The 26,214-nt window shown below is 42.2% G+C and overlaps 1 long non-coding RNA gene across 8 annotated transcripts; it reads left to right on the top strand.

Annotated features, from left to right (window-relative positions):
- The first annotated feature begins 1,230 nt into the window (after window positions 1-1,230).
- On the top strand, window positions 1,231-25,749 carry LOC109495579. 8 transcript variants are annotated; one of them, XR_006593642.1, is made up of 9 exons: window positions 1,231-2,386; window positions 17,018-17,083; window positions 20,470-20,562; window positions 20,644-20,706; window positions 20,796-20,899; window positions 21,681-21,839; window positions 23,057-23,216; window positions 24,528-24,796; window positions 25,471-25,749. It is a non-coding gene; the product is annotated as an uncharacterized LOC109495579 (long non-coding RNA). The 8 variants fall into 8 exon arrangements; XR_006593644.1 differs by having other exon boundaries at window positions 21,594-21,839; XR_006593641.1 differs by having other exon boundaries at window positions 20,484-20,562; window positions 20,644-20,899.
- Window positions 25,750-26,214: the final 465 nt, after the last annotated feature.

The raw sequence follows: 26,214 nt of genomic DNA, 5'->3' as shown, positions 1-26,214 counted from the left end.
GGCCAGAGAGGGGATGTATGAAGATTCTCTGAGTGCTGGGGCAGAAATGGCAGGTATCATGGGCATCATGGTGGTGTGACTCCAAGACTTCCAACATCCCTGGGGCCAAGCTTTGCATAGGCTATTGCATTTGAAAAGATGGGTATCCCTCATTTCTCCTGGAATTGTGGGGGCACAGCCTCATGTTCTGTCATGGAGAAGGATGTCTTGAGGGAGAGTGTGCTGCTCTTTGGCAGGTAAACACTAGAGCCGCCCTGTGGGGAGGGAACCCGGACCCATCTCCCTCACTGCCCCAGGCCCTGTTGGATTTCCCCGCCGCTCCCTACCAGCTGGTCTTCCTCATGTTCTGAACCCAGGCATCAGGCATTGTGTTGCCCCCAGGTCCGGCAGTCTGGACCTGGCAGAGTTGAACTGCTGATATTGATAAAAAGTATTTGACGAGAAGGTCCATATTCTCCCTCTGGAGCTAGCGGTGTGCATCAAGATCGTGGGTTTTTATCCTCCTGTCCACTGCCAAACTGAGGATGCCAGATGGTAGGTGAACTTTTTAAAACACCATAGTCTTCTCTTACATCAAATTCAAAGACATTTTCTTGTCCCAGATTTCTTTTAATTTTGAAGAGACGGCAATTAGTAATTGAAGGCATAATGAATGGTCCTATAGGAATTTGACCTATATGACTGATGGACATTATTTCATACATTTGTATCCCTAAAGCACATTTCATTGGAAATATTAGCCAAGGATACATACAGTAAATTCATAACAGATGTGTAGCTCCCTGTAAGTTGCATTCTGACCCTGCCACATATGTGTCATCAAAGATATTATTAGTGACTATTCATATAAGCTCTCTACATCAAGATGGTGATGTTAGAGAATCTAGTATAAATGGAATTTCACAGATTTTAATTAGGAATGATTTTCTTTTTAATTTATAATGTTTCTGTTTTTCTTTTCTGGAGAGAGCCTGAGTGAGGGAGGGAGGGGGGAGAGAGCAGGAGACATGGAATCTGGGGCAAGCTCCAGGCTCTGAGCTGTCAGGACAGAACCTGACGCAGGGCTCAATCCCATGGACTGCAAGGTCATGACCTGAGGGGAAGTCGGATGCTTAACTCACTAAGCCACCCAAGCGCCCCAGGAATGATAGTTCATTGGCAAAAAAAAAAAAAAAAAAAAAAGATAAAGATAGCATAAAGGATGTCAACTTTTCATTGAAATATTCTTCACACATTTGTTGTATTAGTTTTAGGCATACATTGTAGTCATTCCATATGTCTATAAATTATGTTGTACTTCAGCACAAGTGTAGCTATCCTGTGAAAGCATGCAACAATATTATTACAGGATTGACTCTATTCCATTGGCTGTCTCTTGTATCCCTGGGACTCATTCGTTCCATAGCTGGAAGCAGTTATCTCTCTCTCAAAGGTGTCAATTCTTTATCTAACCTAAATACTCTGGTGGTAAACACAATTACTTGCTCAGCATGTGTAAATTGGCGGTCTATTTTGCTGTGGACATTGCTTAAAACATTACAAATGATGTCATTGTGTTAATAAGTTCTGTTTCATTCTTCACTCAAATAAAAAAGGAGAAGGAAAAGATTTCTTTGTGTCCCAGGCCCTGTCACTAAGACCCTTCCCATTGTGGAGAACAGGCGGAGTTGCCCAGAGCACCTTCAGTCCCTCAGCTGAGCGACCAGGGCCTTCAACATTGCAGGAATTCCCAGGGTAGCCAGCAGAGAGAGCTCAAGCACCACAGACCCGGAGGGGCGGGCTGCTCTGCCTAGGCAGTGATGGCCAGCAGAGGGCGCACTATTGGCTTTTCTGACCCAGGGCACTTCAGAGCAGGAAGGGCTGCTGCTGCTCCCAGAGGACACAGGGCCTCTACTGCTGTCTCAGGACAGAGAGCAGAGCTGTGTTTCCAGCGGGTTCTGCCACCCGCCCCAGGGGAGACCTTGGGAGCTTTGCAGCAACTTGGCATCTCCTGAGTCGCCAGAGAGAAGCTGCCTTGTTGTACTGAGTGCTGAGGAGGGGGCCCTGGGTGGCTTCCCTGGGCATGATGGTTGCTAAACAGCATAGGCCCTTGCATTTTCTGGGTTGTTCCTGTGTTTAATTCCTCAACTTCCTGGACAGTATTTGAACAAGTCGTATTTTACTAAAGGACTCGTGGATTGTGGGGTTCCACGACTTCACCTCATAGATGCAGCCAATGGTTTGTTCCAGATTCAGGCTTGTTTCCGGTAAGAAACGCTGACAGAAATTCAGAAGAACGGGAGCTGCATTCCATTAGGACTTGAATACACGAAATGTTCGTCTCAGGACCTTCTAGAAGAATGAGCTGGGACCCACTTTCCGAGTCCTGCTGGAACCAGTGACCGAGGTAAGGGCACAAACTGTCCCCCACATCATGCATGCTTTTTTAAAAAAAATTATGGTTATTTTTCCAACCTAATGAAGTGATTGAAAACTACAGAAAACCTGGTAGGTAGGTGTCTTAACCTGATGTTATCTATTACTTTAAATTGCACTTAGGAAACCTACAGTGTAATATTCGTTTCAGGCATACAATATAGAGCAACACTTCCATGCATCACCTGGTGCTCATCCCAGGTGCACTTCTTAATCCCCAGCAGCTGTTTCATCCATTCCCCCACCTCACTGTGGAACCCCTCAGTTTGTTTTCTAGTTAAGAGTGTTTGTCACTGTCTCCCCCCCCCCCTTGTTTTGTTTCATTTTCATGTGTTAGTGAAATCATCTGGTATTTGTGTTTCTCTGACAGGCTTATTTCACCCAGCATAACATTCTCTCACTCCATCCACCTCGTGGAAAATGACAAGATTTCATGTTTTTATGGCTGAATAATATTACATTCCATATACTACATCTCAGTTTATTCATCAGTTGATGGATGCTTGGTCCGTTTCCGTAATTTGGCTTTTGTAGAAAATGCTGCTGTAAACTCATGGTGCATGTATCCCTTTGAAGAATTGTTTTTGTATTCTTTCTGTAAATACCTCGTAGTGAAATTGCTGGATCGTAACATGGTTCTATTTCCATTTTTTTTTTTTGACGAATCTCCATGATGTTTTCCAGAGTGGCTGCACCAATTTGCATTCCTTCCCACAATGCAAGAGGGCTTCTCTTTCCCCACATCCTTGCCAACACCTGCTGTTTCATCATTCGTTGATTTTAGTCTATTCTCACAGATGTGACGTGTTATCTCATTGTACTTTTGAATTGTATTTCCCTGAAGATGAGTAATGCTGAGCATCTTTTCGTGTGTCTCTTGGCTATGTTTATGTCACCTTGGGAAAATGTCCATTCATGTCATCTGCCCATTTTTCATTGGATTTCTCATTTTTTGAGTGCTGTATAACTTTATATATTTTGGACAGTAACCCTTTATCAGATGTCATTTACAAATATTATTCTGTAGGTGTTTTAGTTTTGTTGATTATTTCCTTTGTGACAGAAGCTTTTTATTTTTATGAAGTCCCATTATTTTTGCTTGTGTTTCCCTTACCTCAGGAGATATATCTACAAAGATGTTTGTACAGCCAATGTCAAATAAGATACTGCCTGTGTTAGGTATCCTCTGGGATTTTTATGGTTTCAGGTTTCACACATAGTTCTTTATTCATGTTGGATTTATTTTTGTGTATGTTGTAAGAAAGTGGTCCGTTTGTGTTTTTGTTTTGTTTTGCAGGTTGCTGTCTAGTTTTTCCAAAACCACATGTTGAGGGGACTTTTTTTTTAAGTTTATGTATTTATTTTTGAGAGAGAGAGACAGAGAGACAGAGAGAGAGAGAGAGAGAGAGAGAGAGAGAGAGAGAGAACATGCAGAAGAGGGGCAGAGAGAAATGGAGAGAGAGAATATGCTCTGCACTGCCCTGAGATCATGATCGGAGCTGAATCCACAATCACACGCTGTGGAGCCACACATGTATCCCAAGGGTATCTTTTTTTCCCCCACTGGATATCCTTTCCTGCTTTGTTGAGAATTAATTGACCATATATGTATGAGTTCATGCCTGGGTTTCCATTCTATTGGTCTCTGCGTCTGTGTTTTTGTTGTGGGTGGTGGTGGTTGCCAGTACCATACTGTTCTGTTCAGTACAGCTTTGTAATATAACCTAAAGTTTAGAAGCGTGATGTCTCCAGCTTTAGTTTTGGTCTTCAATTTCTTTTGGCTGTTTGGGGACTTTGCCACTCCATACATATTTTGGGACTATTTGTTCTAGTTCTGTGACAAATGTTTTGTTTGTGGGATAGGGATTTCATTACATGTGTAGATTGTTTTGTGGAGTGTAGACCTTTTAACAGTATTTTGTTCTTCCTATCCGTGAACATGAAATGTATTTCCTTTTCTTTGTGTCCTCTTCCATTTCTTTCATCAGTGTTTCACAGCCTTTAGAGTACAGATCTTTTACCTCTTTGGTTAGGTTTATTCCAGGTATCTTGGGGTATTTGGTGCACCTGTCAATGGGATTGATCCCTTACTTTCTCTTTCTGTTAATTCATTATTTGTCTACAGAAATGCAATAGATTTATGTACATTGATTTCTGTATATTTTGATTTGTCGAATTCATATATCAATTCTAACAATTTTGGGGGGAGTCTTTCATGTTTTCTATAGAGAGCATCATGTCATTTCCAAATAGTGAAAGTTCTGTGTCTTCCTTGCCAATTTGGATGCCTCTTATTTCTTTTTGTTGTCTTATTGCTGTGGCTAAAACTTACAGTACTATGTGGGATAACAGTGGTGAGAGGGATCATCCCTGTCTTGTCCCCGATCTTGGAAGAAAAACTTTCAATTTTTCCCCATTGAGGATGAGATGACCTGTGGGTTTTTCATAGATGACCTTTATTATGTGCAGGTAGGTTGAGTACCAATATGCTTTCTAGGGGTTTTTATCGTGAATGGATGTGACATTTTGTCAAATAGTTTCCCTGCATGTCTTGAAAGCATCGTATTGTTCTTATCCTTTCTTCTATTACTGTGGTGCATCATGTTGATTGATCTGTGAATGTGGAACCACCCTTGCAGTTCGGGAATATATACCACTTGATTATGGTAAATGATTCTATTAATGTATTATTGACTTCAATTTGAAGGTATTTTGATGTGAATTTATGCATACGTATTCATCGGGATATTGGTCTGTAGTTTTATTTAAAAATTTTTTAACATATTTAATGTATTTATTTACGTAGAGACATAGAGTCCATAAAGGTGAGGGAGGGGCAGAGAGACAGGGAGAGGGAGAATCCTGGCGATGCTCCACACTGTCAGCACAGGGTCCAACGTGGGACTCGAACCCATGCGCTGCAAGATAATGTCCTAATCCAAAATTAAGATTTGGACACTAAACCCACCGAGCCACACAGGAGCCCTGGCAGTTTTCATTTTTAGTGGAGGCTTTAACTGGTTTTGGTATCAGGGTAATGATGACCTCATAAGATGAATTTGTAAGTTTTCCTTCTTTTTTTATTTTTTGTAATAATTCGATAAGAATACATATTATCTCTTCCTTAAATGGATGGTAGAATTCATTAGTGAAGCCATCTGGCCCTGAACTCTTGTGTTGGGGGGAAATTTTTTTATTACTGATTTGATTTCTTTCTGTTTTCAGATTTTATGTATCTTCCCATTTCAGTTTTGGTAGTTTGTGTGTTTCTAGGAATTGTTCCATTTTTCTCAGAGTGTCCAATTTGTTGCATATAGATTTTCATAATATTATCTTCTAACTGTATTTTTGTGGCGTTGCCTGTTATTTCTCCTGTGTTATTTGTGATTTTATTTACTTGAGTCCTTTCCTTCTTCTTTGTGAAAACTCTGCCTAGGAGGTTTTCATGTTGATTACTGTTTTCAAGGAACCAGCCCCTGGTTTCATTGATTTGGTCTAGTGTCTTTTTGGTTTCTATAGTCCTTATTTCTGCCGTAATCTCTATTATTTCCTTCCTTCGGCTGTTCTTCTCATTCCTTTAGTTATAAGTTAGGATTGTTTGGGATTTTTCTTGTTCTTTATGGTAGTCTTGTACTGCTATATACTTCCATCATAGACTGCTTCTGCCTCATTCCAAATATTTTTACCAGTGTATTTTCATTTTCATTAGTTTCAGTGTATTTTCTCATTGATTTCCTGTTTGATCCATTCATTTGGTAGCATGTTATTTAACCTCCCTTTATTTGTGGCCTTTCCCCCTTAGTGTGTGTGTGTGTGTGTGTGTGTGTGTGTGTGTGCGCGCGCGCGCACGCACACATGGTTAACTTCAAGTTTCTTAGCTTTGTGGTCAGAAAAAATGCTTGGTCTGATCTCTGTCTTTGGGTACCTGTTGAGGCCTGCTTTGTGACCTAGAATGTGATCAATTATGGAGAATGCCCCATGTGCACTTGAAAAGAATGTGTACTCTGTCATTTTAGTATGGAGTGTTCTGAATATATCTGTTAAACTCATCTGGTTCAGTGTGTGATTCAAAGCCATTGTTTCCTTGTTGATTTTCTATTTACAGGTTCTGTCCATCGATGTGAGTTATGTGTTAAAGTCCTCTAATATCGTTATATTATTATAAATGAGTTCTTTTATGTTTGTTGTTAAATGTTTTATATACTTGGTAGTTGCATGTTGGGGGCATCAAAATTTGTAATCATTGGATCTTCTTGTTTGGTTGTCCCCTTTAGTATGAGATAGTGTTCGTCTTCATCTCTTGTTACAGCTTTATTTATTTTTTAAATTTAAGTCTTAGTTGACATACAGTGCATTCTCGGATTCGTGAGTAGAATTCAGTGATTCATCCCTTACATACAACACCCAGTGCTCATCACAACAAGTGCTCTTCTTAATACAGGTCCCCCATCTAGCCCCGAGCTGACCCATCTCCCTCCATGAACCTTCACTTTTTTTTTCTCTATCATTAAGAGACACATGTAGTTTGTTACCACTCTTCTCTTTTCCTGCCCCCTTCCCATGTTTTCATCTGTTTTGTTTCTTCAATTCCACATGAGTGAAATCATATATTTGTCTTTCTCTGATTGACATATTTCACTCAGCATAACACATTTTAGGTCCATCCACATCGTTGCAAATGGCAGGATTTCATTCTTTTTGAAGCTGAGACATATTAGATTGTATATACATATGTATGTATGTATGTATGTATGTATGAATATACACACACACACACACACACATACACACATGCGTATACATGAATACACAGACACACACATACACAGACCCCACAACTTCTTTATACCTTCATCACTTGATGGATACTTGGGCTCTCCATAATTTAGCTACTGTTGATAAAGCTGCTATAAATATTGGGTGCATGCAATTTTACTGCTAGGTATTGACCTAAAGGGTACCAAACTACAGTCTCGATTTTAAAGTTTTTTTGCCCGATAGAAGTATTGGTACTGGGTTTCTTTTGATATTATTGGCATGAAAAATGTTTTTTCATTCCCTCCATTTAAATCTGCAGGTGACTTAAGTCCAAATAAGGCTTTGTAGGCAGTACCTAGATAGGCCTTGTTTTTTTGTTTGTTTGTTTTCTTTTTCTCTCTCTTTTTTTTTTTTTTTTTGTCCATTCTGTCCCCCTATCCAATGTCTTTTGATTGGAGAATTTAGTCGATTTACATTAGAGTAATTATTGATAGGTATATATTTAGTGCCCTACTAGTTGTTTTATCATTGTATCTTGATGTTTTCTCTGATGCTTTCTTGTCTGTAACAATTTTGGTCTTTCATTTCCACTAAAAGAGCCCGATTTATATATTCTTTTCTTTTGACTGGTAGTATATTTCTTTACTTATTTTTAATATTTCTTCTTTTTTAAAATTTAACCCCAAGTTAGTTACCTTATAGTGGAATACAGTTTCAGGATTAGAATTTAGTGATCCGTCAATTACAAAAATATATCCAGTACTCATCCCAAGTGCTGTCTCTAATGCCCATCACCCATTTAGCCCATACCCCTATTCAGTAACCCTCCAGGAACCCTGAGCTTCTTCTCTCTATTTAATGGTGTCTTATCGTTTGACTCCATCTCTGTTTGTATCTTATTTTTGCTTTCCTTTCACTACGTTCTTCAGTGTTATGAATTCTCTCATCTGTGGAATTTAATATAATGTGTGTCTTTCTCTGACATATTTTCTTTATCATAATAAAGTCCAGTTCACTCCACGTTGTTGAAAATAGCAACATTTCACTCCTTTTGATCGCCGTGTAATATTCCATTGTATGAATATACATCTTCTTTATCCATTCATCCGTCAATGGTCATTTGGCCTCTTTGCATAATGTAGCTATTGTTGATAATGCTGCTATAACATTGGAGTGTATGTGCCACTTGGAGTCAGCATTAATGTATCCTTTGTGTAAATACCTAGTAGTGCAATTGCTGGGTCCTAGTGCAGTTCTACTTTTGGTTTTTGTAGCGAATCTCCATACTATTTTCCAGAGTGGCTATACCATTTTGCATTCCCACCAGCATTGCAAAACTTTCCCTTTGCACCCTTGCCAACATCTGTCGTTTCCTGAGATGTTAATTTTAGCCATTCTGATAGGCGTGAGGGGATATCTCATTGTGGTTTTGATGTGTATTTCACTTATGAGGAATGAGGGTGAGCATCTTTTCACGTGTGACCAATCTAGATGTCCTGTTTGTTAAAGTGTCTCTTCATGTCTTTTGCCCATTTCTTCTCTGGATTATTTGGTTTTTGGGTGTTGAGTGTGATAAGTTCTTGATAGATTTTGGATACTAACCCTTTATCTGATATGTCACCTGCAAATATCTTCTCCCATTCCATTAAGTTTCCTTTTAGTTTTCCTGATTGTGTCCTCTGCTGTGCAGAAGCTTTTTATCTTGAGGTCCCAATAGTTTATTTTGGTTTTATTGCCCTTGCGTCTGGAGAAATGACAAGCAAGAAGTTGTTACAGTCAGGATCAAAGAGGTAGGTTACTTGTTTTCTACTCTAGGATTTTGATGGTCTCCTGTCTTACATCTAGATCTTTCATCCATTTTGAGGTGTGTGTGTGTGTGTGTGTGTGTGTGTGTGTGTGTGTGTGTGTGTAACAGAGAGAGAGAGAGAGAGAGAGAGAGAGAGAGAGAGAGAGAGAGCGAGAGAGAAGTTTAAGAACATAGTCCAGGTTCATACTTCTCACTGTCCAGTTTTCCCAGTACCATTTGCTGAAGAGACTCTTCTTTTTCCTTTGGATATTCTTTCCTGCTTTGTGAAAGGTTATTCAGCCATATGTTTGAGGCTCCATTTCTGGGTTCCCTATTCTGGTCCTTTGATCTATGTGTCTGTTCTTGTGCCCACACCATACTGTCTTGATGATTGCAGCTTTCTAATGCACCATAAAGTCCAGAATTGTAATGTCTCCATCTTTGTTTTTCTTTTTCAACATTACTTTGGCTCCTTGGGGTCTTTTCTGGTTCCATACAATTTTAGGATTGTTGTCTCTAGCTCTGTGGAAAATGCTGGTGTTATTTTGATAGGAATTACATTGAATTTGTCGATTGCTTTGGGTAGTATTGACATTTTAACAATATTTGTTCTTCTAATCCATGTGCATGGGATTTTTTTTCATTTCTTTGTGTCTTCTTCAACTTCTTTTATAGACGTTGTATGGTTTGTTCTTTTAATTTTTTTAATGTTTATTTATATTTGAGAGAGTGAGCGAGCAAGTGAAAGCGCATGTGTGTGGGGGGGGGGAGGGCAGAGAGAGAGAGGGAGACACAGACTCTGAGGCAGGCTCCAGACTCTGAGCTGTCAGCACAGAGCCCGTCAAGGGACTCAATCCCACAAATGCAGGATCATGCCCAGAACCGAAGATGGCACTTAACCGACTGAGCCACTCAGGAGACCCTCTATTGTTTTAACTGTACTGATCTTTTCCCTCTTTGGTTGGGTTTATCCCTGGGTATTTTATGGTTTTCAGTGCAGTTGTAAATGACATCAATTCCTTGATTTCTCTGTTGATTCATTACTGGTGTATAGAAATGCAATCAACTTCTGCATATTGATTGTATATTCTGATACTTTCCTGAATTCCTGTATCAATCCTAGAAGTTTTTTGGTGGAGTCATTTGGATTTTCCACGGAGAGTATCACGTCTGTGAGCAGGGAAAGATTGATTCCTCCTTGCCAACTTGGACACCTTGTATTCTTTTTGATGTCTGATTGCTGAGGCTAAGACTTCCAACAGTATGGTGAATAAAAGTGCTGAGAGTGGATATCCCCGTCGTGTTCAGTTTTTCACCATTGAAGATGATATGAGCTGTGGGACTTTCATATCTGGATATTCTCATGTTGAGGCATGATACTTCTATCCCTCCTTTCATGAGGTTTTTTTTTTTTTTTTTTTTTTTTTTTTTTTTTTTCACCACGAAAGGATGCTGCTGCATTTTGTCGAACGTTTATTCTGCATCTATGGAGAGGATCATGTGGTTGTTATCCTTTCTTTTATCAATGTGATGTATCACATCAGTTGATTTGCAGATATTGAATCTATTGTGCATTCCAGGAACAAAATCCACCTCACTGTCCTGAATAATCCTTTTTATGTATTGTTGGATCCGGTTTGCTACTTTTTGTTGAGAATTTTTGCATCCAGGTTCATCAGGGAAATTGGTCTGTAGTTTTCCTTTCTGGTGGGGTCTTTGTCCAGTTTGGACTCAAGGCCATACCTGCCTCATAGAATGAGTTTGGAAGTGTTCCTTCCATGTCCCTGGCCACGACCTTATCTTGTTCTTTCATTTGGGATGCATTCCTCTTGTCTTGGCATTTTGGTTGAGTATTTGCTTTCTCTGTTACCAAAGCTCATTATGTTACCTGCCTCTGAGATGAATGGCTTTATGAGGAGGAGATCATCAAGTGTCCAGGGCCTGGCACATCACGGAGTGTCTGTGGTGTGTGTTGCATGCACTGTTTTATGTTCTGGCTGCACTATCCTTCAAGCCAGTTGTATGAGCAATGTATGGTCCTTGGCCACAATGTGGTGAGACTTATCTAGGTCTGCTCCGATCTGCTTGTTAAATGAGACTTGAAACGATTGCCACTAGAAGTGAAGCATAACTGTCTGGTCAAGAGAGGTGGTCTGGTCATGGGCTTCCACTGGTGTTCTGGGGAATGGGCCAGGTCCATTGCGACAGAGGCAAGCTTCAGTGACCTAGGCCAGTCTCGCCAGAACCCAGGAAGTTGGGGTTGGTGTAAGCAGCTTAGGCACCCAGTGTGGGGATTGCCTTGTTTCCAGCATATGGCTCTGTGTTTTTTTTGCTGGGGGGGAGGTGTGCAGAACAGGGAAATGGTGCCACGCAGCCCACCTGTCCTAGCTCTTTGTCCCCTCATTGTGAACACTGCTTCTCAGGGATGTTCTCCCCGATCAGTGTATAATCTCTCCAGTGTGTGCACCAGGTGTTGTACAGATCACTGTTTCAATGCCATCTGACTGCAAGTTGTTGGCTGCCTTCTTTTCAGGAGTAGGCCAGTGCCATCATGGCTGTATCCCAGCCAAGACTGCTAACCTTTGAAACTCCACATTCTCGGGGTGCCTGGATGGCTTGGTTAAGTGTCTGACTCTTGATCTTGGCTCAGATCATGACCTCTTGGTTGTGGGATTCTCTCTTTCCCTGTTGTCTTGCCCCTCTCTTGCATGTGCTCTCTTTGTCTCTAACTTGAATAAACTTAAAAAAAAACAAGTGGCATGGAATACCTTATTTAGGCAAGACTGCCTCTCTGAGGGGAATGGCAGGGATCTATCAGTTAAATTTCCAGTACTGACTAGGAAATTATTTGCTGACCGGTGAAAGGTTACATTCCTGCAGGAATGAAATTAGGTTTAGTGACATGTGGCCTTAACGTAAGTAACTCCATGATGGGCCTGTGATTTTTCTTAACATTCCAAACCCAAATTTTTACACATACATTTTTTTTCATTAAATGTATAGCCCTAAATAATATTTTAGCCATCTACTGCCGGCTCAAAGATCATATCCTGTGAAACTCTGACCATCTCCTAATCATAGTTGAAGGTCGACTCTGTGGCTCTAAGATCTTTGTGGCTCTAAGTTACTTTGATCTATGTTACTAAGATCTTTGTGAGTATAGGTTACTGCTGGCCTTTTGAAGTCTTTGACGCAGGGACCCCCAGCCAGGTTGCTGACCCATCTCTTAGGCACAGAAGCACCCTTTCCACGTCACCCCGCCCTAAAGCGTTGTCTTTCCCTCTGGTACTTCTGGGACTTACCCTTTGGCAAGTCACATATCCTCATGCAAACATGTCAGTGTGGACCAGAGAAAGCTGCTTGCCTGTGACTCCCCCTTCATGGTCACATCTTATCCTTCTGAAACCCTTTGAACTCCCTATCGTTCTTCCAGTCTTTGAATATCTCTTTGATTTGGAAATATTTGATTCTCTTATATTCCTGCTAAAAGTATACGTGAAAATATTAAAGCAAGGGTTCTTTACAATAAGTGAGCCAGTCACAATGCTTCATCTGTCTGCGTGTATGTTTTTATTTTTGACAATGTTCAGGCATGATGTGACGTACATCCTGTAAAATCTGAGACTCATTCATGATCTAGCATAACCACCTTTATGGAAAGCCATTCAATGACATGCTCGTTCAAGATCAGAAAAACACTTAATTTACATACCACATAATAGAGTGTTATATACATACGTTATTATCTTAAAATATGTAAAGCTAGATATTTCTATGAAGTGTTTATCATGCATTCAGTTTTCTGTACCATGAATGCTGTTATTTAAATTAAACAATAGTAAGAACAACAAGAATAGGTACATGGCCATCACTAGTAACTAATACTGGAACTGGTTATATAATCTTATGTGTAGAAAAACCATGATTACTAATAATCTATTCTTTCATGATGGGTTTCTAGTTACCAAAAAAAATTGGGAAGATAATACTGAGTATCCACATACATCAGACTGTTTTCTCACTGTTGATGTCATAATGGTTGGTACATGATCACAATCAAGGTATCAAAGAGATATGGTAGTATGAAGTAAAGTTTATATCTGTATTCAGATTGCTTCGGTTTTAACCTCTCCTAGCCCAGACTCATCCCAGCTGCCACATTACAGTCATCCTGTCTCCTTAGGCTCCACTTGGCCATGATGATTTTTAGATTTTTCCATATTTTTCATAAGGTGCAAAGTTTTGAGGGTACGTTGGTACAATGTATTTTGTAGAATGATCCTTGGCTGGGATATGCCTAACGTTTGTTCAAATGCTTAAGCCAGAGTTATTGTGTTTTGGAGCAGAAGATCCAGAGGCATAGTGCCATCCATAATTATCACTTCACATAAAGATTGTTTACTCTGAATATTGCGGTCTTTTCTAGTTCCATACAAATTTTAGGACTGTTGTTCTGTGAAAACTGCTGTCGGTAATTTGATGGAAATTCCATTAATTCTGTCAATTGCTTTGGGAAGTATGGACATTTTCACTATATTTGTACTTCTGATCCATGAGTACGGAATGTCCTTCCATTTCTTTGTGTCATCTTGAATTTCTTTCATCACTGTTTTATACTTTTCTGAGTATAGGTCGCTCACCACTTTGGTTAGATTTATTCATAGATATCTTATTTTTGGCGTATGACTGTAAATGGGACTGTTTTCTTTAATGTCTCTTTCTACTGCTTCCATATTGTCTACAAATGCAACAGATTTCTGTACAATGATTTTGTATCCTGTGACATTGCTGAATTCATTTATCAGTTCTAACAGTTATTGGGTGCACTCATTAGGGTTTTCTATATATAGTGTCATGTAATCTGCAAATCGTTTCGTTTCGTTTGTCTGCTGGATGTGGCTAGGACTTCCAGGAATTTGTTTACTAAAAGTGGTATGAGGAAACATCCTTGTCTTCTTCATGACCTTACAGGAAAAGCGCTCAGATTTTCCCCATTAAGGTTGATTATAACTGCAGGGTTTTTATAGTTAACCTTTATGACGTTAATGTATGTTTCCTCTAAACCTACTTTAGGGGGTTACATGCATGAACGGATGCTGTACTTTGCAAATGTTCCTTTCTGCATGTATTGAAAGGACTGTATGGTTCTTTTCTTTTAATGTTTATTAATTTTGAGAGAGGCAGAGCGTGAGCAGGGGAGGGGCAGAGAGAGAGGGAGACATAGAATTCGAAGGAGGCTCTTGGATCTGAGCTTTCAGCACAGAGTCTGACGTGGGACATGAACTCAGGAATCATGAAGTCATGACCCGAGCTGATTTCAGACTGTTAAAGGATGAGCCACCCAGATGCCCCGATCATCTGGTTCTTATCCTTTCTCCTGTTGATGTATTGTATCACATTGATTGATTTGCGAATATTGAACCACCTTTGTAGCTTGGGAACAAATCCCACTCAATTGTGGGATATATTTACAGTTGTTATATCTTCTTTTTGGATTGTACCATTTACTGTTATAGACTGTCCTCCTCTGTCTCTTGTTATGTACTTTTTTAAGTGTATTTTTTTCTGATACAAGTATTGTTACTCCAGTTTTCTTTTGACATTCATTTGTGTGATGTTTCTCTATCCTCACTATCATTCTTGAGGTGTAAAGTGGGTCACTTGTAGGCATCTGAATCTGTTTTGTTTTTTCATCCGTTCTTACTCCCTACATCTCTAGATTGGAGCATTCACTCCATTTCCCACAAAATTGATTGATATGTATATATGTATTGCCATTTTATTGCCTGTTTTGTTGTGGTTTCTAGTGACTTTCTCTGATCCTTTCTTGCCTTTCTTTCATGTATTGCTTATTTTCTTTAGTGATATATTTTGATTTCCTTATCTCTATTCTTAGCATATGTATGACTGGTTTTAGGATTTGGCTACTGTTAGGTGTTTATAGAACCTCTTCTGCATTTAGCAGTTTGTATTAAGTTGATGGTCATTTACCTTTGAACCCATTACTTTCTCCTCCCTAGGTTTTTGGCAGATGTTATTATATTTCAAATCCATTTCTCTGAGTACTTTAACTGATTTTTTTTCCAGAAATGTTCATTTTTTACTTGAATTTGTCTTCTACCTCTATACTGTCACTGTTGGTCTCCCCTTTCCACTCAAAGAATCCCTCTTAATATTTCTTGCAGGACTGGTTTAGTGGTACAAACTCCTTTAGGTTTTGTTTGGGAAAGTCTGTGTCTCCTTCATCCTGAAAGATAGCCTTGCTGAATAGAGTATTCTTGGCTGCTGATTTTTCCATTCAGCACTTTGAATATGTGATGTCACTCACTTCTGGCTTGCCAAGTTTCTGTTCAGAAATATGTAGCTAGCCTTATGGGTCTTCCCTTCTAAGTTAAGGACTGTTTTGCTGCTTTTACGAGTTTTCTTTATTCTCACCCTAATTTGTAAGTTTGCTTACAAAAGTTTGTGTGTTGGCCTGATTTTGATGGGAGTTCTCTAGTCTCCTGGATGTGGATGTTTGTGTCCCTCCCCCAATTAGGGAAGTTTTCAGCTATTGTTTCCTCAAATAAATTTTCTTCCCCATTTTCTCTTCCTTCTGGACTCCTACAATACGAATACTATTATCTTTCCTGTAGTTACTGAGTTCCCTTAGTCTCATCTCACGTTGCAGAATTCTGTTCTCTCTCTTTGGTTCAATGTGATTAATTTCCACCACTCCGTCTTCGAGGTCACTAATTTGTTCGTCTGCTTCTTCCATCCCTCTGTTCACTCCAGCAAGCATGTTTCTCCTTTATTGTGTCCTCGGTGTCTAACTGTGTTATATCTTAACTCTGTCAGGGGTCTCACTCTTCTACTCATTCCACAACTCCAGTGAGTATCCTTATGATCATTGCTTTAAATTCTGTATCAGGTATGTTACTTATATCTCTTTGGCTTAGATCTCTGGCTGTGGCTTTGACTAGGTCTTTCATTGTGGCTAAACATCTCTGTGTGTCCATTTTGTCTGTCTCTCTGGCTCTATTTCTCTGTGTTAAGAAAGTCGCTGTGCCTTTTGATCTTGAAATTAACGACAGTATGAAAAAGAGGTCCTGGAGTCCTCAGCAGTGCACGTCTCCATTTATAGGACCTGGACCTTCAGGAGGATAGCGTATGGGTATTGCTCACTCCCTGCTGTTGTGTCTGGGTTACTTTTCCTTTCAGTGCAGGGGTCTGCACTGATTGCGTGTCTGTTGTGGGCTCTGCTTGCTCTCAGTGGTGTCAGTGGGACCCAGGCAGGCCAGCTGAGTCAAGAATCAAGAATCAGCATGAACACATGTGTCTCCTGTGGCCTAAGCATTGTGTGAAATGCCATGTTTACGTTGCGTCTCTACACAGGCAGGGACCTGGCTATCACTCATCCTTCTGGATCACCCGGTGCTGGGTCAGCTGACCTCCAAAGCGCCAGGATCTAAACTCAAGGGAATTCAGCCCCTCTGGGTTTTACTGCCAAATGTTATGGAGATTAGTCTTTCCTGTGTCAGCTCCCTCGTGTGAGGGCTCACTTTCTCTGCTCCTTCTGCAGGCAGCCAGCCTCCAACTTTCGGACCTTCCTAACCTTCCTGCTGCAGCTTCTATTTAGGTGCGGAGTTTGTTGTGCCAGTCTTGGATCCCTCTCTGGTTCATGGACTTGGATGTGGATGTTATGCAGTTGAAAACATGGGACAGCGTGAGCTCAGGGTCTGCTTACTCTGCTATTATTAATTTTTTAAGTGTATTATTTTGGATTTTTGAGACATGGGCAGACAGACTCATCTCACCCTTGCACTTCAGGATTAGAAAGGAACGTTCCCACATTTGCTTCTAGCATTTTATGTTTTGAAACTCTCTTTAATGAGGTATAATTTACATATAACAAAGAGCCTCAACTTAAAGGGTATAATTTGATGAAACTTGATCTCATGGATACAGCACCATGAAGTCCTATGGTTGCTCTCTAAACCTTAATCATGATCCCTTTGTGTCTAGAGCTAATGTTGCTTTTGGAGTAAGGACTTTTTTTTTTTTTTTTAACATTTTCAGATATTGCCCAGGTGGCTGAGGCCTGCACTAGGGTACCTACCTCCTTTTCGGATAGACTGTATTCCCGTAAGTATTGCCATCGCTCTACCTTTGGACTTTATCCTGCCTTGTATCTTTCAGTCTGTTCACTTAATTTTGTTGGAGTACTTTAATGCTGAGGGATGCATAATTGGATTGATTTTCACTGAATGGTACGAGCTGCAGTTCCAATGGTAACAGAAAGCACGTGCTTCCTGTGTTAGGTACTCAAGAGCAAGGCAGATACCCTGGGCACTTGAGCTGAGTATGTCACTCGGTGTTTTGCCAGCCCTCTTCCCTTCCGTGGGAGACAAGGGTCTCGTTTTGGTCACACAGAAATGTAGGTGAAGTCAGCAGAGAAGGGTCCCTTCTCTTCTCTTCCGTTTGTCTCTCAAACTCCCTGTCACTACCTTCTGCCTGGCCCTTTCCCTGACTCAATCCCCCAGGCCCACTGCTCCACTCCAGCCATGATCAGGTGTCCTCCAGCTGCTGGCCTCGGCTCTAGCCATCGCTCAGTGAGGAAGCTACAGGAGGATTATGTAGTCCATGGGTCTGATCAAGAAATCTCTGCTCCTCAGAATCCTCCTACACTTGGTGCTGTCTGTGGAGACCTGGCATCCTGGGCGTGGGTCTGACCCTTACTCCTCTACCACAGTCACTGCTGGTCCCTCATCCTTCTCCACCATTAGAACTCAGCCATTTCCTAAGGACAGATACCTGTCTGACCCCAAGGCACCATGGAGTCAGGGAATATTTCCAAAATAATTGAGCATAAGCACCCCATCAATCTAGATATAGGTAGTTCCCATCGCCCCGGAAAACTCCCTCAGGCTCCCCCGCACAAAGGGTGATCTTGCTTCTATCCTCCCTCACCACCATTTCTGGCACTTTGTTACCTGTGTGTACAGGAACCCCACTGTGTGCACTCAATGGGGAGCGAGAGTAGATGGCCCTAGAAGCAGACGCTGGCACAGAGACAAAACGATGAAACGTAGATTAGGGGACAGTAGGAAGGACAAAGTGGAGGGGACAGGATGGGCAGGGAAAGCATTCAGGTAGATCTGACACCTTCTTACAATGTATATGCAAACACGATTGTCTGTCACCGTGCACAGTCCTCTTCAATTTCAAAAGAGTTGTCCTATAAGGCAAAGAGATTTTGGTTTATTCCCCTGTGATCTTATGTTTTCCTACATGCATTCTGTCTTCTGTAGTTTATCTGTGGCCTCAGATGAGCACTTTAGTGTGCGGCTGCATCTGTGAGACTATGTGTAATAGAAAATGATTGTCTTCAGATCTAGGTCTCTGAATGTACACATTCTCATAATTATCTTCTCTTTCATTGTGTGACAGGGCCCGAATTCTAATAGAAAAACGAGGGACATTGTCTTATTTTTTAAAACAGTGATTCCCACTCCCTGGGCTGAGTTGTTAACAGTCTTAGTTTAATGAACTCCCGTGACCATCTTTTTTGGAGGATCATTGTGTGGCGATATCTTAATTGAAACTGTGAGAAGCGTGAGGGGACCGTTCCCAGAGATTTTGCAGACGCTTTATGCACTGAATGTCTTCTTTTTCTCTTGTTCTTAGAAAGAAATATTACCCCTGTTTTCACAGATAACACAGCTGTCATAATATTGTGAGAGAAGTTTGAGGAGATGCAAAGCTGTAGTCAGGGTGATGACAGGGGTCCAGCAGTGGTGTCATCTGGCCAGCCCTGAATTGTAGGATGACTCAGCTGATCTAGACCCTGTCCCCACTTTTAGTCTCTTGAGGGATATGAACTTGGGCATACAGTATTTTCATAAGACCAAGTTAAATACCTCATATATCCAGGGCTCTTTTCCCCCCACAAATATCCAGAACCTTCAGGAAAATGCAGGGAGACGAGAATCTTTTTAGGTGATTACCTGCGTGCACTTTGCACTGAGAGCGATCCCACATAGCAGTTCCGTATGGACCTCACACTCCCTGCTCAGGCTGTGGCTGGAATGACCTCCAACTGCATCTCACTGACCCCAACACCCTCCCCTCTGCACCTCCTCAAACTCTGCTTACTGTGCTCAACTTCCCTTCTATTCCTATATGATTCAAGGCTCCCCTGGTTTTGCCCTGGATCCTCACTGGTGTTTCCATGTTGGTGATCACCAGGTCTGCATCGTTTAATGAATGTCCCTCTGTCACACAGGACACCTGATGCTCTAAAAGTTAGGGGTGCACCTCATTCATTACAGAACCCAACACATTGTGTCTCCAACATATGCACCAGTACTGCTGATACGTCTGCTTTTGTGTAAAAACTCCTCTTTCATTTGACAAGAGAAACGTATAGCTCACTGTATTATAGGGACATGCCACTGCCCATTGTATGTATGTCCTGAGAAACTTGAGATATGCTACAGTGTCCTCAGGCAGTTTGTAGTTGGATTGCCAAGACTCACAACCGTCTCTACATCATTGCCACAAAGTCAATCATGAAGAAGATGAATATACTTTACCAGCCACTCAGCCAGTTCAGGTCATCTTAACAAATAGAGTAGGTGGAGGAGGGGGATGTGGCCTATAGCCCATGACTGGTGGTGAAGGGTGGTCCACGGGGCACAGCCTGCAAGGCAATCCTGGGAAAGGACCAGGACTCTTGCATACAAAATAGCCTGCGGAAAAGAAATGAGAGGTATGTTCATAGGAAAGAACAGAGCACCAACACCAGGAAAAAGCAGAAACCCAAAGCAGCAGTGCTCATATCCTACTAGCTTCCCCACCCCCAGGCTCCAAGAGGGCAACATCAGCGCCAAAATCTCTACCCACACTTTGGGTTCCACTTACAGCTTTGGGGTGGGGAATGGATGTGATTGGGATCAACTAGTGTCCCCACGTGTCTGGAAACATAGAAACGGCAAGGGCCCTTTTTCTCCAAGATTTATAGACTGAATACCACATTAAAAAGGTAGCATATTCCAGCTAGGAAGACATCTGTGTCCAGGATCACTCTCCCCCCTTCATCCCCCTCACCACAAAGGCTGTTTATTGTGTATATGAAGAACTACAGAATGAGAAGGAATGACAATACCAGTGTCCACACATGGAATCATAGCCCTCATGGCTCAAAGCTCTGCCTCTAAGCCCCTGCCTGTGCCCAATCTACTTCTGTCCCGACAATGGGGTCTCCTCCTCTCTGGAAGTGCTATCCATGGGCACAGAGACACATGGGGAGATGGGGATCCTGAGGACCTGCAGAGGACCTGGGAAAGTGTGCTCTTAGAGAAACAGGTAACCTATACCTGTTAGTTGGGTTCAGCTAAGTTATTTTACTTCGGAGGTACTTCTCAGCTTAAGTGCAGTACACTTTGCAGGGTAATTGTGTCCTCTGGAAAAATGAGCTGAAATTCTAAAAGACAAAATTAACACAAATGCACTTTGATGTCTGGTGTAAGTTTCCATGTTTTAGCTGTACCTGTGACACAGGACACGAGAGAATGTGCTCATGTGAATACAAGTGAAGGACACCGTGGGGACTTGCCACACAGGTAATTTTGGATTTTTTCTCTTCACAACTTAAGTTCCAGTGCATGTTTTCCATGACTGATATGCCACCTCTTATATTTCAGATATTTGTGCCCAGGGCACACCTGAAGGGACTCTGGACAGCATGTTTACCAAAATGCTGATGGGTATGAAATTTACATTCTAAAGGACACATACAAAAATATAAATTGGAGTGAAGGCAGTTCGCATTTTCAAATTGTAACGATACCCACAGATTTTTCTGAGTACGTTAAAATCCTCAATAGAAGGAAACAGGAGAGGAAGACACAGCAAGAGCAAAGATTCCACATTGAGGAGATCCACAAAGAATGAGGCAAGGTAGGAGACTTCCAAGTGGAGTGTGGTGTCATCCTCCTTGATTTATTCCTGGAACACATTAGAAAAGCCCTATGGCCCCCACCTTTAGGCATGCTTAGCTGCTCAAGTTACCACAAAAACATGCCAGCTGGGAAATAGGGAAGCCCGTAGACTCGGCAGTAAATGTTTTGCATTTGGGGGGGGGGGGGAACAGCAGACAGACCATACGACACACAAACCAGAGACAATGGCAGGAGAGTGTCCTGTACAGAAAGATGTGGCGGTCCGTAAAGACTTAGAACTGAAAATGGCCACAGCATTTACTTTGTGCTTCTCGGCAGTTTTGGCAGAGCCAGTGTCGATGTCACTCTTGGTTGTGACATCTACTTCTGGACCTGCAAAAAGCCCCAGAAGGGATGCAGGTTTATTCTGATTTGAGTAGACTGTTTGGAGGTCAAAAACAAAACAAAACACCCTCCCCTCATACTTCTGACAACTTAAACTCTTTGTCCCAGTGAGATCCCAAATTACATGCACAGGGTGTCCCACATGCCTCTGGTGATACCCAAAAAGAACTTGAAGAACCATCCCTTATAACTTGATGAAGACTCCTAAAAGCCCTGACTCAGATGTATTCATCACTCATCAAACAACTATGGATGGCTGGGGGCACAACTAAATGGACATACATTACGTTGTGCCTCATGCCTCACAGATCCCAGCACGTGGACTGTGTACAGGGCATTTCTGCTGAAGCGCTATGTCTGATTTTCTGCATACGGCCCCATTCCTTCTCTATAAGAGACGCCTGTACCAACCCATGGTGGGGGAAAAGACGAAGATGAGATCCTGAGCAACTTGAGGATTGTGGTAATGGCAGCAGACACATTCCCCTTGCATCACAATGGTCTGTGGTACCGCCTCTGCACCTTGGCCCAGGACCTAACAGCAACAAAATAAGGTGAGTGTGTTTTACAAGTCAACTCCTAGTGCTCAGATCATCTTACCAAGTGTTGCAGGTGGAGGGGTTCCGGGTGGCCCCAGGGCCACCAAGGTTCAGGAGGTCGACGTGCCTAATAGTCCATGGGGGTGGGGCATGCAGAATCATCCAGTTAACGGAGGAGGTCCCCAGGATCCAGACTGCCCTGCAGAACAGAAGTGACAGCTACAGCCATATGTCAGACAAGAGAACCAATACCAAAAGCAGCTGTAACCCAGAGAAGAGTGTGTCAGCACCTGCCACCTTCTCTGCCACCAGGATCCAAGAGAGTAGCATCAGTACCTGAAAACTCTGTCCCTGCCACTGGATAGCACCTACAGCTTGGGGTAGTAGATGCAAGAGGTTAACCTACTGCCACCACACATCACTGCCCACGTCTGTGGAAGAAAATGGCAATGGTCCTGTCCTAACGGGTTAACAGAAGTAATTACAGATTAATGAAGTAGCATTCTCCAGACAGGCAGCCATCGATGTCCAGGTTCACCCTGCATCCCTCCTCTACGCCAACTCCAGATGCTCTGCTTTTGCTATATTAAGAACACACAAAAAATGAGTGGGAACAAATGGCTCATATTCTGCTCATGGAATCACAGCCACTCCTGGCAAAATATTCTGCAGCCGGACCCTCACTGTGCCTCCTCTGCTCCTCTCCCTGAGAAAGGAGTCTTCCCTCTTGAAGTGTTGTCAAAGGCCTCGGAGACCTGTGGGCAGTGGAGGATGCCTGGAATCTTGCAGGGGAAGGAGAGTCTTCTGTGAAGAACGAGTTACTTGTGGTGAATGTCTACAAAGCTCAGATGTGTTCATCTTAATTCATAGGGAATTCTGACTTTAAGCATACGACAGGACACAGAGTCATTATGTGCAATGGAAAAAAAGAGGGAGAATTTCACATAACAGATTTCACGCAAGTGTTTTGGTATAAAACTGGTATGTGTCATGAGACTATATCAGCTCTAACAGTGACTGGGGACACAACCAGCAACTGCTCATAGAAACACAATTGAAGGACACAGTGTGCAAATTGTTTTTACCTAAGGTATAGCTGGAGGATTCCAGACAAGTCATTTACCGACAAAGACGGACAGGTGATGAGTGATGATATTGGCTTTCTCTGTGACCACTCTAAATGGCACAGGGCACATAATAGAAAGTTGGAGTCATGATGTCGTTTCTAACAGGTTCATCTCCTAGCCAGAATCAAGAAAGGAAGACACAGCAGCCACACTGTTCCCACAGAGGTGAGGTCTGGAAAGGATCACCCAGGCCGGGAGACATCTGTTTGGAGTGTGCAGTCATCCTCCTCTCATTATTTCCTGAACCTCACGGAAAAACCTTAAGGTACTCAGTCTCTAAGCGCTTTTGGCTTCTAAACTTACCACAGAAAGCTGACAGACTAAAAATTGAGAAGCAACAAACAGACATATCACACAACACGCAAAACGAGACAAGGCCGGGAGAGCGTACTGTACATAAAGATGAGGGTTTCCCAAAAGAGTTACAACTGAGCATGGCCCCGGCATTTACCTTGCCCTTGTCTGCATTCTTGGTACAGTCAGAGCCGCTGTAACCCACAGAGGTTTCAGCAGTTTCTCGATTTACTAAAGACCCTAGAAGGGACAGAGGTTTATTCTGCTTTCAGAGGACTGTGCGGAATGAAAACAATCCCTCAACTCATTCCTCAAATATCTTAAACTTTTCCCTACAGTCAGGTCCCTCACCAGAGGCAGAGGGTATCCCAAATGCCTCAGGTGACCCCCAAGGTTAAGGGGGAGAACCGTGATAAAGACCTCACGGTGCCCTAGTTCATGTTGTTTCATAATTAATCACATAACTGTGGACAGGTCAGGTGCAAATAGCAATTTAGAATTCACCAGTAAAACAGTTTTCTCAGTATACATCATGGGAAATCACGATTTCATTACAGATCAGGAATTAGTCTGAGGATGCTTGGATTCAGCATCCGACTCTTAATTTTGGCTCAGGTCACGATCTCACAACTTGTGAATTCAAGATCAGCGTTGGGTTCCTCACTGACAGTGTGACGCCTGCTTGGCATTCTGTCTATGCGTCTCTCAAAATAAATAAACTTAACAAAAAAGAATAACATTGAGAACACTGGTTTGGTGTATAGCCTCAATGAGTCCTCAAGAAGGGTGCATTTCTTCAGGCAAATTGTTCAATCTCCCAGCTTATCTACAAGCTGCCTTCCACATGAGAGCAGTTAGTATATAAGGAAAGACTAATTTGACACTATTGAGAAAAGGAAAACTGTCAGAAGTTAGCAGTGGAGCTGCAGAGTTGCACTGATACCATCAGAGGACTAAGCTAAGCTTTATGGAACTTGAGTGGACGGATGTAGGGCTACAGTTCCCAAAACACACCAAAAGAAAGACTTTTCAAACTAGTGAATAAATGACCTTCTCCTCAAATAAACTAAAGTCTTCACATTGTGTCCGGGTGGGAAGAAAGTTTCCAGGCTCTTCAGACAGGGGGATGCTAGAGGAGGTGGGAGGGTCACCGTCAGAGGAGGGGCATGAGCTCCACCAGTCACAGGGACAAGTGCCTCATTGTCTGCGGCACCAGAGGAGAACACCCTTCTGTCACCCCTTCAGACCACCTGCCGTCCTTAGTGCGTGTGATTCTTTCCAGACCACACAGGAACAGGCTGCACAGCAGAAATTGGACTGCAGCACATCACAACGTGCTCCTTACCTCGCCTTGGAGGGTTCTTGCAGTGATTGGTTTCTGCCTCGTGTATCCCTCAGGCAGCCTCTTTGCTTCCATCCCGTCCAGTCTTGGATACAGAAAAATAATGGACTTCTATAAGAGTTGCAACACCACGTCGTCTACTAGACAACTAACAGTGCAGGCGTCATCCCTGGAAACACCCAAGTCAAATGACCACACCTGTATTTCAAGTAAGCGACCTCCCTGCCCTGCTCCGCCATCTCCCTGTCCCAGATCTGAGTCTTGATCCGGGGGAGAAAAAACACATCCACCTTCAGTCGGAAGGTGGTGGCACACTGTGCACCAAAGAAAGAGGAGGAAACAAGAAAACACTTGCCTAGTTGTCCTGAGCATTCATCTCGTGAACTGCAAGCGGAAAAAGCCAACAAGGAAAAGCCCGTGGTTAGGGATTCCAAGGGCCACTACACTCACCCGCATGAGGTGCTAAGGGTTCAGTATGTCAGGCAGAACTCAGGTTACCTGGTATCTAAAGGTGAGCTCTGCCTGCTGCAGCTGTTCCCGTGTTTGTTCAATTTGTTGCCTGTGAGTTACAATTGCTCTTGTCAGATAAGGCCCAATATTGGGTATGATTTTAAATAAGCTGCCCACGTTCCCACCAACCTCATATCTGTCCCCTGATACAATTTATTCTTACACATGAAACACTTTGCCCATGATTATCAATGTACAGTAGGATCAAAGCTATTGTCACATCCTTTCCTTACTCATTATCCCATGCCTGTAGGGTTCAGAGTTCATAGAATTCCTTCCCATTTTCAATCTTTCTCTAACTCATCATGTGACAAGTGTCTTTTATCATAAAGATCTATTCTTCTATAACTTATATCCTCACCATGTTTCCCAGGGTTGCAAAGACGAGGGCCATGAAATGGCACTACCACGTTGATGGGTATGATTCATTGTACGACACACTGCTTTCCTACAGATGACGACAATTGACACCACCCCCGAGGAATGTTAGCATGGACAAAGTTTCCACACAGTCTGGTCACTACTTGAGATCTGCAAATGTTTAGAAACTTAATTATTTTATTCTTTCTAAAACTTACCTTTTTTATCTGTTAATACTCTATGCATATGTTGACTTTAAACTTTTCAAAAAGATTAAAAACCAAAAAATGAACAGCGGTTTCATGAGCTCCTGGTAATTACTAGCTGAACTCACTTGTACTTGTTTATTTCTTCTGTAGCTATTTTCTTTTTTTTCCCTAATGTCTATTTATTTTTGAGACAGAGAGAGAGAGAGAGCACATGCATGAGCGGGGGAGGGACAGAGAGAGATGTAACAGAATCTGAAACAGGCTCCAGGCTCTGGCCTGTCAGCACAGAGCCTGACACGGGGCTCGAACTCACGGACTGTGAAATTATGACCTGAGCTGAAGTTGGACGCTTAAACGACTGAGCCACCCGGGCGCCCCTTCTGTAGCTACTTTCAAATTTTACCTGCAGCTGCTAGCTGATTCTTCTTTGCCGCCAGTTCACAGTGTCATTTTCAGCTTCCTAAGATGGGAAAGTTACATACACAGTCAGGACCAAGGTCCAGAGGTTCTCCCTTTTTACCTCCCAGCACTCTTGAAGGCCTATGCAA

This window comes from Felis catus, unplaced genomic scaffold (assembly GCF_018350175.1).
Source record: "Felis catus isolate Fca126 unplaced genomic scaffold, F.catus_Fca126_mat1.0 Un_scaffold_39, whole genome shotgun sequence".
Lineage (NCBI taxonomy): Eukaryota > Metazoa > Chordata > Mammalia > Carnivora > Felidae > Felis > Felis catus.
Note: the sequence above shows the minus strand (reverse complement) of the source record. Positions and strands in the feature narration are given on the sequence as shown.